We start from the raw sequence: 16,463 nt of genomic DNA on the forward strand, positions 1-16,463 counted from the left end.
GCTAATGGAAGGCTTATATAGGAGAACAAAGATTTCAATATTGAGGCCCGAGTTTTAGAATGCTAAATCTATGGGGATAGCTGAACACAAAAAAGAAAGAAAGAAAAAAAAAAGAGTGGTCAGTAGAAAAATCAGAAAATAAAAAAAGGATGGTTTGTGCAATGCCACAAAAAATTTAGAAAAAAGGATTTCATGAAGGGGATAAGGAACACTACCAAATGGTTAAACATTTGAAAAGAATAATGACCTTTGAAAAAGGATTTGGTGTCTATGGGATCATTGCTAAAATTCGTTTTTCTATTTTCAGTGTTAGAGGCTTTAAAATGATGTTGTAAAAACTGAAGGCATCGTAACAAAAGAGATGGAATTAATGTGATAAAATTTGCGAAGAAATTTGTTAGTAAAAAGGACAGTGCTAGTTTATGTTAAAGATACTTATCCTAAATTGGGGAATGGAACAAATATGGATGACTTTTTAGTTTAATCTTGAGCATTGACTAACAAACCCACCTATATGTCAACCCAACCTAAGAAAATGTAAATTTATTTCACTTGCTGTTGACTGTTGATTACACGTTGTTTTCTTGTGATGCTCTTTGACTTAATGACCATTACTGATACTCTGTAAAATGAGAGGTTAATTTAGGGATAACTAATAGTTATTTTCTTTACTACCCAGTTGAAAAGATAACCCCTCAAATTAAACTTTTTCTTCTTCCCCTGTAGGACATTTACTTGTATCTAACCCATTTTATTTCAACATTCCCTTTTTCTCCATTGAACAAAATTCATCTTTTCCAAACTTCCATTGAACTGGAATAGTTTTCCTGTGGTGATCTCACTCGTAAGTTAAATAAAAGTTGACCACATCTCCTCACTACCCATTTGTATGAGAATTATGTTTTAAAAATTTGAAAGTGATACTTTTACAGAAGCAAGGTTTTTCTTTTTCTTTTGTTGCTCTTTTATAAGATGGGGAAAACCTCTGCATGTTGAAATGAGGGTAAAAAGCCAGGAGCTAGGAGGAACTTCTGTTTGGAAGTGAGATGGCCCTGCCTCTTAGTTCTTAGCGAGAATGTGAGTTGTGTTCTGTAATCAGCTATTAGAAGTAGGTGGGCTAGGAACAAGCAAGTCCAGAAAAATGCTTTCTGTGGTTTAAAATCTTTAAGAAAAACATGCAATTTAAGCCAGTCCAGGGAAGTCCAATATGCCTTTGGGGGTTCAAAAAGAAAAGTTCCATCACGGGTTTACAAAACTTGGTGAAGGCATTGGTCAAAATAATGTAATCCTTTCAAGTTCTTCCTATTGCCTATCTCCTGGCTTTTTACTCTTCTTTGTCAGCATTTATTCTAGAATTTGTGAACAGAGAAATGAAGAAGAAAGCAGAAAGATACTGGAGTAAGGTCTTTAGAAGAACCCAAAGGAGATAAAAGCTGTAATGTGAAGGTTATTCTGTGGCAAAGAGCTGTGGGGAGGGAATAAATCAGTAAGTCATTTGCCTGGGCTTCTGTTTGCTCATCTATCGATAAGGGCATTGGCTTGCTATAATACTTTTTCCATTGTAAATTCATTCAATTTATTATCCTAACATGAGGGCAGAAATATATGTATGCTGATTTTTTTTCACTCAACAAATGGATGTGCTGTATCTATTATTTTATGCACTTTATGAATTAAAACATACAAAAGACAGTTCTCAGAATCTCCCAAATCTGTATTTATAGATGAGGGAGTTTATGTATGAATCCCCTTATCAGTAAATTAAGAGGTTGTCATCCTCTCTACTCAAGCAAAAATGAGAGACTGAAGTACTCGGGATAAAATGTGACAATGTTTGTAGGTTTAAAGTGCTTTTCTATTACCTAGATTCCTAGGAAACAGTGCTGACACTCCGTCCATACCAGCTTAATGAATAATTGCCCAAATGAACAAATGGATGAATAAGGTTAGGAACAAATATTTATTGTGTGCCCTATATTTCTAGTTGAGGGAACAAAATAGGCAAGCAAGAAGGAAGGGAAAAATAATTACAGATTCTGATAAGTGCTCTGAAGGGAGTAACAAGGTAATGAGCACACACACAACCAGCCCGTATATACACATAGACAGAAACCCTAGGAGTTAGGCTTTCAACTCCTACTCCAGGCTATTACTGGTTAAGGGCCTGGAGGTTGGGGCAACAGACAGAAACTCTCAGGCACCGTTGGGCCTCTTAGCCTGCAGACAGAGAAGCCCCTGGAGTCCAAGGAAATTCAAATAAGTGGCTCCTACAGGGCTTTGGAGGCAAAAATCATGCTGAACCGAGAGAGAGGGAGGGAGAGGGAGGGAGAGGGAGGGAGAGGGAGGGAGAGGGAGAGGGAGAGAGAGAGAAGGATCCAAGGTAATCTGGGCTGAGGGTGTCCATCAAAATGGGCAACCTTATCTACAAGAGTTTTTGCCAGTTACTGCTTAGAGAACCCCAGGAACTTGCTGAATCATTTTGACTGCCAGAGCTGTCCTTTAATCTGGAATTTAATCACCAGTGTAAGATTTCAGAAATCACTCCAAACATTTCATCTGATCATGAAATGAAAATGATAAGATTTCCTCTGCCTAATTCAAGTTAAACTTTATGATTGCTATTGTGCCCTGCAAAGCAAAACTGGCCAAAGGCTAGAGGGGCCATTTTCTAAGATGTTTTACAGGCCAGTTGGAAATATTTCATGGGATTTCTTCGATCCGGGGGCTCTTTTCAGTGTCTTTGCTTTATCTCTTACTTTTTGTTTTTCACCATTTAATACACAACCCTTAAAATTTAGATAATACCAAGTCAAATTTACATTCATAAAAGTCACTTTAGTCTTACGATATAAGTTAGTGTTTGGGTATATTTGCCCTTGTAAAGATATGGGTTAAGTCAGTACGATTATATTTAAAGGAAATTATGAATTTGTTGGCTGATGCTTTCTTAAGCAAAGGCCTCCCTAAGGCATTTCTTAATTCTAATTACAAGGTAATTTAATGAAACTTTTAAAATCAAACACAGATAGTTTTGCTTTTAATCTTCATTAATATGGCATTTTGGAATATTTATGAGGCTACTGAATAAATTGCTAAAAATCTCCGAGTCATAGTTTCCACATCATTAAAATGAAGATAATAATAGTGACAACTTTATGAGATTTGTGAGTATTAAATATGCAAGGCATATATTCCAGTGCTTGAGAACAGAGGAACTACTTCGAAAGGATATCTGTGTCTCAGGAACAGTGTTGACAGCAGCAAGAACACCAGTAAGGTTAACGCATCAGAAGTAATGCAGTGGTAATACTAGCAATAATAACTAATACTGTAAGAGTTTAAAGTCTTCCTTTACCTGCATTTCCCGGCAGGGCATGTTCAAACAGTTGTGAATTGTTGCTATTTGCGTTGTAATTTACCCACCTCCACATCTTCTGATCCATCATCTCCCTCAAATTCTCTCTTCTTTTTTTATAACACCCATCCTGCTTTTACATATTATATAATTTACTTTTTTTTTTAATATTGACTGCTTACTTTTTGTCTTCCTTAATCACATCCCACCTGAGAATGGGGGCTGCGTCTTTATTTTGCCACCCGCCCAATGTCTGCATAGTGCAGACAATGAAAAACTGTGCTTACTGAGGCTATCAGGCAATGGATGAAAATTGTTTGACAGCTTCCAGTTGAATTCACGGTGCGTTTTTGATGGTACTACAGCAAATGAAACAAGTATTATTCTCAATTTTTAACTATGACTTTCCTAGTTTTGATTTATATTTCAGTTGCCTTATAGATATATCTTCAAAAACGTTTTTCTCTAAGAGGGAATAGGAAACCTATTCTGTGGGATTTTCTAGGTAAGATGATGTTTTTGCTGCTTTCTTATGGTCTCTAGTGGACAAAAAAACCCAAGATGGATAAAAAATTATTGGGTTACCAAATTTGCCTAAAAATCTGTAAGTATTTGCGATTCGTCATCTGGAATTTAGTTTTTCTCTGGAGTCTAAGGCTACTCTTAATTTTTTTCCTTTTAAGTGATGTTTATCCTGCCTTTACATTTATAATTCAAACATATTCGGTGGATTTTAATGAGCTATTTAATGGTTCAGGTCTGTTTTACTAATTTCTCTAATTTTCCTCTTATATACAACAATAAATCACGTGTTGAATTTATGTTGTTTTTATACCATATTTATAACCTGTCAGAAATCGTAATTATTTCTGTTCTTTTTCATTTTCTTATTCGTTCAGTGATGGCTTTTAAACTTTGTTCATGTTTAAACAATTTTTGAATGTTAATTTAGCACTTTACTATCTCTAATCCTGCTTTAAATTCTTTTAATTAATTTTCTTTCTCTGTGTATCATCTAGCCTCTATCTCAGTTTTAAAGTCGTGTTAATGTTACACGTTTTTCTCTTGTTTTATAAGGATTCCGTATTTTCTCCTCTTAAATGTTCAATAATTTTTAAAAATATTAATCTGGACTTTGTAGTAAATAATATATATGTGTGTATATACACATATATAATATATATAATATGTAATATATTACATGTAAAACAAAGTGTATAAATCTATAAATGTAACTTAGATACTCATTTTATATTTAAGGTAATTAGATTTAAGATATATTTTTTTCTTTTGTTTTAAAATTTTTTTTAACAAGACACTCATGTAGTTCATTGATGTTTATCAATTGGTGAGGATAGGTCTGTCTAGAAAGGTGTTTGACAATAAGACAAGTGTATAGATTCCCTGTGTTTTGCTATAAAGAGAACAGCGAAGTAAGTGTGCATAACTATTGCTTCCATTCCTAGAAAATGACAGGATTTAGTTGAATGGGGCTCTTCAACTTTGAAAGGAATCTTTTCTTGCCATCTCTTCCTAGCTCTCTGATACTCCAAAAACATGGGCAACATTCAAACTCATCTCCAGCATGCATTGTCACCAGGGAGCTGTCCCGTCTCTGTCTTTCTGTGCTTTATCCCTGTGGGGTTAAGTATACAGCAACATATAGGCACACATTTACTTTGAGACAAATTGTGTGTGTGTGTTTGAGAGAGAGACAGAGAGAGAGAGAGAGAGAGAGAGAAATGGTGATAATAATCTCTTTCTGGATGTTAATAAATAGTGTTAGAGCATGGAAGTATGGAAATAACAATGGGGCTGCATATAACAGGCTGGAAATAACATTTAAACCACAGCAGCAATACAGCAGATGGGGATTACTCAATTTTCTGATGGGCAATAAAACCTCAAGTTTGTAAATCAGGATGAATACCAGGCAGGAGGGGTAACGTATGTTTCTTTCTACTATCACATAAATACAGGATACGTTCATCAGCAGTGATATTTCTCAGCTTTGTTATAATAGTCTATATTTAAGGAAAAAGAACTTATGTATTTGAAGCACCGTGACTGCATTTTTAGTGCTGTTATAGTTTTTTATCTTTTCTTTGCCTTTATGTTTTAGTGGAAAGTTGTGAAAAATACATCAAGCCAATATTGCCAAATCAATTTTAAGTCAGAGGCTACATTTGTTTTCATCTTGCAATGTGGTTCAGAAGATTCATGGAAAACTAGCAAGCTACTTGAAGATTGGAAACTGCTTAAAAAAAGAGACAAGGGAAAAATCAGAAATATTTTACTGTTTTTTTTCCCCTGTAGAAGCCCTTTACCTTTTTAAAAATTATAAATATAAGGTATGCTTGTTGGAAAAATGTAAAACATAAAGGCATATAGACCACAAAACATTAAAGGCTTCTCACCCACCTTTGCAAAACTATTCCACTAAAGTAAGTATATATATACTTTTAAATTTTCTGACAAAAGCTATAAATTCCATGCATGTATGACTGTTCCTTAACACCTACTGAATACAGAACAAACAAACAACTCTCAAGATCCTCTTTAAAGAATTAGAAATAGAGATAGACATGAAGAGGGTATCTAGAAGAATCAGGATAAAATAAAATTTATGTATACAGCAGAGGGGAGCAAAGAGATAACTTTCAATTCTTCAGTCGTTACATTTCAGAACTCCCCATTGGGTCAAACGAGGCTTCTGAGACTGTGTTGAAGTTCTATTTCTCCTCTGTCTAACCCTGATTGTTTTTCTAACCTTCCAGAGGTGTTGATCTCAAGGACAGCCCTTAATAAATCTATACATTAATCTTCATCTCAGGGATGTTACTGGGAAACCCAATCTGTGGCACCATCACATCTTAACCCCTAGTCTGTTTACCGAGAATCTGTACATACCCTTCTAACTATATTTAAACTCACAGTAATGCATTTCCACTAAAGATGACCTAACTATCTTTTATCCACACAAATACACATTCTTAACACAAAAATGGGAAAACCGAACTCTCATCTGTTTTAGGTGTTCATTTTGTGATGACGTTCATTCTTCTTTTGTTCATAATACTCTTTGTTAACCTGCAGCTTAAAGATATAAGTACATCTTTAATCACCTTTACACTTTAGGTAAATCAATAAGGGAAATTATTATTATCACTACAATCTATGCAAGTGTATATGTATGTTTATTATAGTTTTTATTTCTGCAAGGGACCACAGAACTATAGGTGATATTTATTCTTCTACTATTTATTTAACGTTGTTTTTTTTCTCTTTTCAGTACCACCATAGACAATACTTTTTTTTTTTTTTTTGGTAACTGCTAGAATGATATAAACCGTCATTCCTGTGGAATATAGTCTTCTGGTTGTTGTATTAGATTATGATAACATTTTAACCTTTAATATTGCACATGGTCATATTATGCAGTATAGAAGAAGATCCTATATATTCTAGCAGTGTACTCTTGTCTCTGCTTTGAGGAAGGACCCCGTATTTCCAAGATATTAAGAAACAATTATCCCAGACAATGTAAGCATCCGTGAGTTTTTGCTATGGCACCAAACCCTGAAAATTCCATGACTTACAACAGTAAAAGTCTGTATTTTATTGAAGGTTGTGAGCGTTAGCTGCAGTTGTGCTCAGCTCTGTTTAGCTCGCATTAAACAGTTTGGGAAGGCTCTGATCCACTTGTCTTCTCACTTGAAAACTCGGGCTGGTGGAATACTCCCTTGTGTCCCCATCGAGGTAGGAACAAGGGGGTCTCAGTCCCTCCTTCTCGTTCAAGCTTTGACTCAGTTGTTTCAAATACTGCATCCAGGTACATCCCATTGACCAAAACATGTTATATCACCAAGGATCACATGAACGAGTTTTGTAAAATGGAACTGGCAAGTTTTCATATACTTCTGAATTCAGCCAATTCGTAATTATTATCAGTTCAACCATTTCCTAAAGATTATTATTTCTGTTGCCTTTGGTCTGTTCTCTGTCGTCTTGTTTTATCCTTCTGCTCTCCTTCCCATCATTTCTTATTTCTTGTTTTTCTTTGTGTTTCCTACTGTGTTTGTTGTTTCCCATCTCTTTACTCTTCTGTACTGATTTGAAATAGGGAAATGCTAGTAAACAGCGAAATGACCAAAGCTCACTTCCTAGTGTCCCCCCTAAACTTGTGATCTCATCAGTAGAGACAAAAGTTATCCCTGATGTCCGCAACAGCTTAGAGGCTTGTAATATCCCAGGGGAGAACCTAGCCTGTGATACATATGTCGAACCATAACTTCATTCAATTATATTAATTAGTCCTGTGATAGGAAATGTGTAAGTTGTTTTCATTTGCCACTAAATTTAGCTCATGAAAATCCACTGTAACATATTTTCACCTCAAAACATAGATATAAATACATGAAAACAAGTCCTTATTGTGAAGGCCAATGCCCATTAAGTCAGAGTCTTAGGGAAAGGCCTAAATATTTGGTAAAACTCCGCAGGTAACTCCAATGACCTGCCAATAGGAGAATCATAACACTAGATTAACGACGCCAGATTATTTCCCATACTTCACTTACTCCTCTGTCAAGGGATGACTGATTTGATTGGTGAGTTTCTGACAAGATATTGAGTTCAGCTCCTCTTTTTCCCTCTCTTCAAGCCATGTCTGTCTTCTGAATTAGTGTGCTCTGATCTCCGAGCTACTCCTGGTAAACGGCCCACGCTTGTAGAATTTTGTTTTCTCTGGGGGTGAGTATGTCCATGTAATCAAGAGGTGAATTATTAGCTAACACTGATTTTCCTCTTCCTGATTGCTCTCTGTAACTCTTAGCAAGATCCATACTTGGGCGCTAAAAAGAGACTTTATTTATTTAGTCCCATGCAATCCCAACAATTATCGTTATGTAATCATTGAAAATACATTAGACATTAGTATTACTATTACCTCTTCAAGTTACTAATATTTGGAATTATTTCCCTCGTTATTCAGTTTTGTTTCCTCTTCCTTCCTTCCTTCCTTTCTTCCTTCTTTCCTTTCTTCCTTCCTTCCTTCCTCTTTCTTTTTTTTTTACTCCTAGTCTACTCCTTTTCCTATTAGGAGATTTAACTCTTTTAGATTCACAAAAAATATTATATATCTGTTATCTGCTAGAAACATTTAGTTTTCATACATTGAAAAAATAATATAATGTATGAAATTAACTTGTTAAAATAAAAATGCTAATCACCCCAACATGCTGGAGAAGTTTATTTCTAGAACAGGGAAGGGTATAGTTTAATGTTGCCCCACTTTATACTCTGCAATTCGGAGGAGTTAAGGGGTGCAACTTTCCCACCTCAGATGACTGGAAGTTGTAATCATCAGATAGGATGATAGAAGTTTTAAACTCTATAGACTGTCAGTAATTGAAAGTGTTTCGGAAGTTACGGTATCTGTGGTTACTGTCATCAGGAGATGTGCTCCCCAACGAGAAAGTGAGTTTTGATATGGTATACTTGAGGGCAGCAATGCAATAAAAATACATTTTTTACAGGTTTAATATTTATACTCCTCACCTGAGACAGTTTAATAAATCAATTCAATTAGTACTACAGATATTATTTCTTGTGTCCTTACGATTTCCTTTAGGCAAGACATATTACCCAGCTATGTTAGACTACAACTCAACTACTTCACTAATTTGGACTTAAAATAGTACTAATAGAAATCAAAGATGATAAAAAAAAAAGAGAGGAAAAATAACTGATGATATAAAGTAGCCAAGATTCATCTTGCTTATTGTTTTCCTAAACATGACGTCAAAAGGGAGCATGGCTCTTTTAAAAACAGTTAATATTAAAGGTTTATGACCACAGTGCTTTTCCTAATACTCATTATATTTTATAAAAGAGAAATGCATATTCCTAATGAATTAGGAGGTGAAGCCTAGAAGTCAGATATTCAAATAGCTCTTTTCCTTGAAAACTCCCTCAGGCCATCATGATTGATCCTCTAATTTCCTTTTGAAAGAAAATGTCAGGCATAGATCCTTAACAGAATTGGAGCTTCAAATGTTTTGATGGATTAGTGACTGGAGCTGAAATGGAATTTTTAGAGTTAGCTATAGCAAAATATTTTAGGACCAGCTAAACTTTTACCCAACGCTGGAAAAATATTACAATAAAAATTGTTTATTGAAAACTTGAATGCTTTAAGCTTAAGTGTATACTGATTGTGTTGACAGGTTTAGTGACTATGTAGGGGAGGAATGGAAAGGAGAAGTGAACACTGTCCAAACATATGGCTAATTTTTGGCGTTATCACAATGTGAAGAGCTCCTGCAACACTAAGTGCTTACTGGGAAAATATTAACAAGACTCAAAAGATGACAGAATTTGGGTTTCAGTAAGCCAATCTTCACTGGCAATTGCTTTGCATAAAAATGACTAAAATTACATAATTTTTCATAAAACAGAGATGAAGGTTTTAAATGGCTGTATGAGCTAAATGTTTTTCTCCACTTACTACTTTTATTTTTGCTTTTTGTTGATATTAGTTCATTAGTGTTTCATTTTCAGATCGAGTTCGTAAGATCTGTGTTCCAGTGCTGGCTCCTAGTAAACTTGTCAAGTTGCTCAGCTTCTCTTCACCTCTGCTTCTGGCCTCTACCACCCTCACGGCTCACCTTCTATCACTACCGCTGTACGACTAAGCCATTTTGGTACTGGCATTACTGATATTTTGAAAAAGTTGTGTGTACACATTAGATCCCAACCATCTTTAAATGCAGATTTGGTAAATATTTCCATGTTAGGCTTCCTGTTAGTGTTAACAGCAGGAATTCATCATCATCTTTGTTAAAAAAAAAACACCAATTTTCGACCTAGTGAATTTTCAGAATCCTATTGGCTTTATTCAGTGATTCATGAATTGGGCAGTATTCAATCTAGCAAATAGAGAGAAGCTCTGAGGAGCTGTACACAACGAGAGATTTTTATAGCCAGAAGGGAGCAGGCACAAGAAAGTTACACTAGGCAAAAGGGGGGATTGGTTATTGCAAGGTTACTTTCCTTACAGGGGAGGGCAAGGGAATATCAGGCTGGCACATCTTTTAGAAACAAGAAGTTAGACAATCAGGGGATTGGGGTCCTTCAATGCGGACATTCACATCTCTGAAGAGGTGACAATCATAGGCACATACTGTGGCTCTGGTGATGAAGAATTTGGCCACTCTGAGCCACACCAGCCAAGAGTCACTCCCAATATGGTGAAGACACTGGCTAGACACCAGTGACTAAACTGCATATGGTTAGGATCCTATTAGCATCCTAACAGGATTGCTGAAAAATAGAAAATCAGACACAAGAAGGAGTCCCTCTTCCTTTTTCTACTTCAAAGAGTCCATCCAATACCTGCTATTGGTGGAGCCAAACATTAAGCCAGCTTGCAAAGGAGAAATACAATCTGCAGGATCATTTTCAGTATCATTAAGTAGGGCAAAGTAGGTCAGTTTGGAGCGGAAAAGCAATAAATTAATAACTGGCACACCTGGATATTACTTAAAATAGCTTCAAGATATTTTTTTATTGGATTTTCGAGTTGCTTTTTCTGTTTATTAACTTTTCCCATTATCTATTTTTTTCTTTTTTATTAATTTTTACCTCTCTGAAAACATGAATACTAGTCCTTCATCTGTTACACGGGTTGCAAATGTTTTCTCCCAGTCTGTCTTGTTTCCTCACAATTTTTAGGTGTATTCACTTATTATTTCCTTATCTTTCTAAAATGGTGGATACTAATTCTTCGTTTACAATCAAGTTTTCTGGTATCTTCTCTCAGTCTCAGGCTTGCCTTTTTGTACAAGGATACATTTTGATACATAGACATTTGAAATTTAATGTAGAATTAACATTATTTTAAATGCTTTATTTTGGAATAACTTTAGATTTACAGAAACATGCAGATAGTAGAGAGTGTTTCAGTATAACACTCACCCAATTTCTCCCATTGGTAACAAGTATTACCCAGATGCATCTGTCAAAATTAAGAAATTGACTTTGGTATATTACTATGAACTATACTTCAGCCTGATTTGGCTTTCATCTACTCATGCCTTGATTGTATTCCAGGATTCAATTCAGAGTACCACATTTCATTTAAGTTCCACATCACTCCAGAATCCTATGGTTCGTGGCAGTTTCTTATTTTTCATTTTTAATATTTATTTATTTACTTATTTATTTATTTATTTGTTTCAGGTGCACAAAACAAAGTAATACTTAGACGTTTATCATTTATATCCTTCACACTGTGTCAACTCCCCTGCCCCATCCACTATCCCTTTGACATCACACAGAGCCATTACATTTCCACTGTGTCTATTCCTAATGCTGTACTCCGCTTCTTGTAAGTATATAAATACATACATATATATTTACATATATAGTTTATATATATATGTAAACTTGTAGTTGACATTCTTTATTGTTCAGCTTCAGGTGTACAGTGCAGTGATCAGGCATCTACATCTTCCCTGAGGTGGTCTCCCTAACGAGACAAGTGTCCATCGGATACCCTACAAAATCTTTACAACATTATTGATCACATTCCCCAAATTAACTTTCATAACCCCATGACAATCTTGTGATTACTGACTGCTTTTTAATCCCCTCACCTTCTCCCTTATTTCCACCCCCCCATCTAGCAAACCTCAGTTTTTCCTGTATGTCTCTGAAACTTTCTGATTAGGTCATTCACTTATTCTCTTCTTTACATTCCACATGTAAGTGAGATCATATGGTATTTGTCTTTCTCTGTCTGACTTATTTCACTTAACGTAATGTTCTCTAGGTCCATCCATGTTGTTGCAAGTGGTAAGATTTTCTTCTTTATGGCTGTGTAATAGCCCATTGTATAAATGTACCAAAGTTTCTCAATCTAGTCATCTACCGATGGACATTTTGGTTGTTTCCATGTCTTGGCTATTGTGTATAGTGCTGCAACAAACATAGGAGTGCATAAAGATTTTTGAATTGGAGTTTTGGATTTCTCCGGATAGATACCTAGAAGTGGAATTGCTGAATCATAAGGTAGTTCCATTTTCAGATTTTTGAGATACTTCCATACTGTTTCCTATAGTGGCTGCACCAATCTGCAATCCCACCAACAGTGCACAAGCGTTCCTTTTTCTCCACATCCGCGCCAGCACTTGTTTGTTGATTTATTGATGACAGCCATTTTGACTGGGGTCAGGTGGTATCTCATTGTGGTTTTTATTTGCATTTCTCTGATGGTTAGTGAGGTTGAGCATTTCTTCATATGTCTATTTGCCATCTGTATGTCCTTTTTAGAAAAATGTCTCTTCATGACCTCTGCCCATTTTTTTAATTGGGATGTTTGTTTTTTTGGAGCTGAGTTCACTGAGTTTTTTTTTTTTTTTTTAATAAATTTGTGATATTAACCCCTTATCATATATAACATTGGCAAATATTTTTTCCCATTCAGTAGGATCCCTTTTTGTTTTATTGATGGTTTCCTTTGCTGTGAAAAAAACTTTTTAGTTTGATGTAATCCCACATGTTTATTTTTTCTCTTACTTCCCTTGCCCGAGGGGATATATCAGTAAACATCTTACTCAGGGTAACGTCTGTAAACTTTCTTCCTATATTTTCTTCTAGGAATTTTATGGTTTCAGATCTTACATTTAAGTCTTTAAGCCATTTTGAATTTATTCTTGTATGTGGTGTAAGGAGATGGTCCAGCTTCATTGTTTTGCATGTGTCTGTCCAGGTTTCCCAGCACCATTTATTGAATAGGCTGTCTTTAACCCACCGTACATTCTTGCTTCCATTGTCATAGATTAAATGGCCATATAGGCATGGATTTATTCAGTCAGTCAAACTTTAGTCATTATTTATAACAGTGTGAATTTAGGGACATTTATTATATAATTTGGACTAGAATCCTGTGACCTCATTTTGTTTATAAAATTGTTCCAGCTTCGGACATTGGGAGATTTTTTTCAGGTTGGTTTCTCTGTTTCTTTGAAATACTGCCCCCCTCACCCTCCCTTTTTTGTTACTTTTGAACCTTTTCTTTACTTTCTGAGACAGTAAGATGCTTGAGGCTCATCTTGTGTTTTCCCTGCCCCAGCCCTAGAACCAGACATTTCTCTAAGGATTGCCATTCTGTCTATTCCAGAATAGTATTTAGAAAGTGAGGTCTGGGCTCTGGGTATGCTGGTTGCTATTAGCTGCCATTGCCTTTACGGCCCTTCTGGCAGAAAGAGACAAGTGATATATGTGTGTATACTGACCTGTATCTGTAATTCTTTATCTACCTTTCTGGATTGAGCTACCCTCTATGTCTGTCTCTTCCTCTCTTTCTCTCTCTTTCTCTCTCTTTCTCTCTCTCTCTCTCTCTCTCTCTCTCTTTCTCTCTCTCTCTCTCTCTCTCTCTCTCTCTCTCTCTCTCTCTCTCTCTCACACACACACACACACACACACACACACACACACACACACACATGCATATGGGGGATGTGTATGCAATGGAATAAATCCATTATTTCTTTCTGATTATTACTAATGTTATACACACACACACAGACACACACACACAATCTCCAGCTCTCATGTGCTCATATATATGTTGCTTTATTTTTACACTTGTGTTTAAGTCCTATTTATCTGTTTGATTTTCCATGTATATTTATCCAGTCTTAATTATTGCATGTCTATAAAACTCAAATATATGGCAATTTAAATTGCCACATGTTATTTTTCTAAGTTTGAAAAAAGTCTTCTTGGTCCTTGCATTGGGGAGAATTCAAACATAATATCATGCTTCCGTCTTCTCTGGTTCTCCTGTGTTGGGCTAACTGGTGTGTTCTATTCGTTGGTGGAGTAGACCACGTCACATTGTATGCAATGATTGCAGTCAGTGGCTTTATAGAAATTTTTGCATACCCAAAGGAAATTCTGTATGAAGTAGCTTAAGAAAACTCTGTAGAGAAATGTGGTTCATATATAAAGGACCACCTCTCTCACGCTAGTGTTCAGTATTTATTCCAGTGGTTTCTGTGGGACACAAGTTTGTTTTGTTACTTACCTGGTAGGATCAGTTTCTGCAACCAAGTGAGAAATTCAAGAGGCACCTTCTTGAAAAAAACAATTACTTTAACTAAAATTAGATGTATCGCCATATTTTGATTTTTCAAAAAAGAAGACAAAAATATCTTATTTTTCTGTTTTTGTTTCTTGATTGATAAAAGCCCTATCTTTTATTTATGCTCCAGTAATTATCACAGTGTCTGATAATTAAAAAAAAAATTGATATTGTACATAGTTTTGCAATACTGTGTGCTAGCTACTTTGCAAAGATATAACAGTGTGTAGGGATAATGTGACATCCCCTTATTCAATCGAAGAAAATATTAGTAGATGACTTATGAAAATCTATCAAGCATCAAGATGTACAAGCACCAGCAGACATTCACCTTCCCTCCCCTCTAACCAGAACTAGAAATTTAGTACACAGTGCCATGGATTTCAACTCTAACTGATGCTTATGTGTTTAATGTCTGAGCCCTTACCCTAACCCCAATAAGTTATAAGCTTATTGTACACAAAGCAGTGACTTCCCACCTTTTTCTTTTCCCAGTCATAGCACAAGGCACACATGTTCAATATTTGATGGACTGTTCCACGAATGTAAAGAAAATAGCAACATAGAGTAGGAGAAGATTAGGAACCAGAATCAATATGTCTTAATGATAATTCTACTATTTAGTCATTCTGAGATACTTGATTAAGTTTAGACTCAGAGGTCCTACATGAGTTAAACATCCATAAACTAAATTATTTCGTAGAACATTCCTCTAACCTCATAGAAGCCTGTATGAGGGCACCAGTCATATTGATTTTATTGTTAAACTTAAGAGAAATAATATGATAAATAAAAAAATATATAAAATGATTTAATTATTATTTTCAGCCTATTGAAGTATAATGGACAAAGCTGTATATATTTAAAGTGTACAATGGTTTGATTTGACAAATATATACACTGTGAATTAATTACCAAATCAACTTAAGTAACACATCCATCACCTTGCCTAGTTACCATTTTTCATATGTGTGTGGTGAGAAGGCTTAAGATCTACTCTCTTAGCAAATTTCAAGTGTACAATACAGTATTATCAACAATAATTATGCTGTAAATAGAAATAGGATAAAATGTATTAATCATGACTATTAAGTTATATAATTTGATACACATATTAAAACACACGTGACAAACATGGGTTCTGGGACAGATGAGATTAGGATTGTCAAAAATTTGTCATAAAGAATATTCAATTACAACTGTCTGCAGATCTGTGGACCTCTAGAACTTGACTTTCTATTGAGGGTATTTTTTTGCTCCTACAATGAGCTGGTCACAGTGCAAGGGGCTGAAGTACAATAGCAGAAATCTAACATTTAAAACAAGGGAAAGGATAGATTTACCTTGAAGTTTCTCTTTAGTTTTTTTGGATGGAGAAAGTGTATTTTGGCATATTTACAAACGAAAATGTGTTCATTCAAGGGCATATTGTTTATAAAGCAAGCAGGTAAAGCATGACAACAGAACCAAAGTTTAATTGGCACTTGATATTTTTAAACATTATGTCACATAGAATGTGGATAATTTGGTATATTACTATTTTAGTAAGAAAAATGTGCAATGGATTCATCTTAAGGAAGTAAAATTTTAACTGTTGAGAATACAAAATGGAAAATAATGTGTAATGAAATTTCTCTTCGTTAAATGTTTCAAGCAGGGTTTGAACAGCCATCTTCTGTGAGAGGCTAAATTATTGTTTAAATGTCAGTTGGTTCTATTTTAAGTCCCTTTTATAGCTAGGAATCAATGATTATCGATTATCATCAATTTTCATACTATCTACTTAACTGACATTATGTGTAGGTTTATGTACAAGAGGCTCTTTGAAATATATATCCTTTGGGACAAAAAATAAACATGGCAATATAATATCTTTATGCATAAAGTGGTTTTAATGTAGAGAGAAACATGTTAAAATTAAAAGGAAAAAAAATGCTGATTTTGTCTCTGAAGGACATA

Source organism: Rhinolophus hipposideros (assembly GCF_964194185.1).
Source record: "Rhinolophus hipposideros genome assembly, chromosome: 25".
Taxonomy (NCBI): domain Eukaryota; kingdom Metazoa; phylum Chordata; class Mammalia; order Chiroptera; family Rhinolophidae; genus Rhinolophus; species Rhinolophus hipposideros.